This window comes from Pteropus alecto, unplaced genomic scaffold, assembly GCF_000325575.1.
Source record: "Pteropus alecto unplaced genomic scaffold, ASM32557v1 scaffold80, whole genome shotgun sequence".
NCBI classification, from domain to species: domain Eukaryota; kingdom Metazoa; phylum Chordata; class Mammalia; order Chiroptera; family Pteropodidae; genus Pteropus; species Pteropus alecto.
In genome coordinates this window covers 3,759,070-3,760,788 of record NW_006430460.1, presented here as the reverse complement: position 1 = coordinate 3,760,788, position 1,719 = coordinate 3,759,070, and the positions used below count along the sequence as shown (strand labels likewise).

The 1,719-nt window shown below is 45.0% G+C and overlaps 1 protein-coding gene across 1 annotated transcript in view; it reads right to left on the bottom strand.

Moving 5' to 3' along the window:
* RNF6 (ring finger protein 6) overlaps positions 1–1,706 on the bottom strand; it is a 9,307-nt gene extending 7,601 nt beyond the window's left edge. The window contains exons 1-2 of the mRNA XM_006904809.3: positions 1,522–1,706; positions 995–1,077 (exon numbers count right to left, since the gene is read on the bottom strand). The gene's annotated coding sequence lies outside the window, so the exon portion shown is untranslated. The remainder of the gene's footprint in view (positions 1–994; positions 1,078–1,521) is intronic.
* Between the last annotated feature and the right edge of the window lie 13 nt (positions 1,707–1,719).

Below are 1,719 nucleotides of genomic sequence, written 5' to 3'. Positions count from 1 at the left end.
GCGCTGATCTCTCCTTAAACCTGACAGGAGACCGCACTCGATGTGTGGCTCTGAGGATTAAGTGCCTCAGAGTGCTTCGTGTCTCCCCATCCCAAACCTCATCCCTAAGCCCAGAAAGGTTAGTCCCAGAGGTTTCAGGGTGCCAATGAACCTTTCTGACCTTCCCTTGGCAAATGCTATTTTTAGATTCTATTTAAATATCATTCCTAGTTTACTTTTAAACTATAAGGAAATCAAGGAAGGAAATTATTTGTTTCATAAATATTTAAGAATTTCTTAAACAGATCTATTTAGTAAGTCGTTAAAGCAACAGTTTTCACCTGGGAGTGCACATCAAACTCATTTGAGAAAATTTTAAGAAATACAGTTGCCCAGATCTCTTCCCCAATCCTAGGTCGGAATTTTCCAGGGTCGGGCCAAGTCCATATTGAAGAGCTAAACTGGGTGTTCTGTGGATGAAATAAACTCTTCCTTGACAATTGCTGGTACGTGATGTAGCACAAGATTTAATAGAGGCTGGAGGATCAAACAAGCGATATTGCCAGTAAAGCAACTGTGGCAACTCTGACTCAGGGTTTAATAAGCAAACTACTTTAAATATAAAGTGAAATTAGTCTATAAGTCTAAAGTATTGTATGAGTAAGCAACTATCGAATTTCATGCATATTCTGATATGAAATTACAAATTCAAGGATTTTTTTTACAGTGATTATTACATCATTTTTAAAGGACAGATCTAGGAGCACTATTTGATCACAAGTAAATTAACATTCCTAGAGTCAAGATTTCTTTCCATTTTCAAAATAATCAAGACTAGACCGTTGTTAGCAAAAAGCATATTTGGTAGTAGAGCAGTAATAGGATTTTTGTATTATACAACTTAAGAATTTGAAACGTATCATAAAATCCAGCTACCCTAACAGCATCTAAAACTCAAGAGCTCCTTCTCAAAAGTAATTTTCCTGTACAATTAACCGCAAATCAAAGTGAATACCTTATTTTCCTTTCAACATGCTTTTAACATGTGCAATGGTATCCATTCTTCAATGGTTTGTGCTTTTTTTGAGAGCTGCCCATCTAAAGCAACAAAAGAGAGTTAAATTATTCAGAGTCTCTTCGAAGGCTAGGGACTGCAGGTGGTCTCCTAACTGCTGCAAAGTCAAAGCACAATCTCCAGTGGATTTTGTCAGACGCTCGCCTAGGAAATAAGATCCCCAAACAATTAGGTCAGGAAAACCTCCCGCAAGGCCCTTTCTCCCACGACGGAAACTAGGCCTTGCCGCCTACGCTGTCACTGCTCCTGGGATTCCAACTCCTCTCCCAAAGGCCTTCCTTCCTATCCCGTTCCTACTGGGATGTTGCCAGGGTCAGGTGTCTCCAGTGTACTTCTAAACCTGCACTTTCTCGCCACCCCGCCCTCCGGCCGGCTACTGGTTCCTTTCCTGGCCGTTGCGACCGAAGCTCGCGCCGGGGTACGGTCCCCACTACAATAAACCAACTGGGCTCCAGGGCCCAACCAACCTCTTCCCAACCGAGCCGCGAGTAACGCTTCCCTGGGCGACCTAGATTCCCACAGCGGAGCAGGTGACCGACGGAGCCTCCGCACCAATCAGCAGCGCGGGGAGCGCAGGGAGAGAGCGGCTGGCCAATGGGAGAAGAGACGAGGCCCCCGAGGAGGGCCGGCCGGCTCGGTGACGCCCGGAAGCGGCGCGGAGCCCC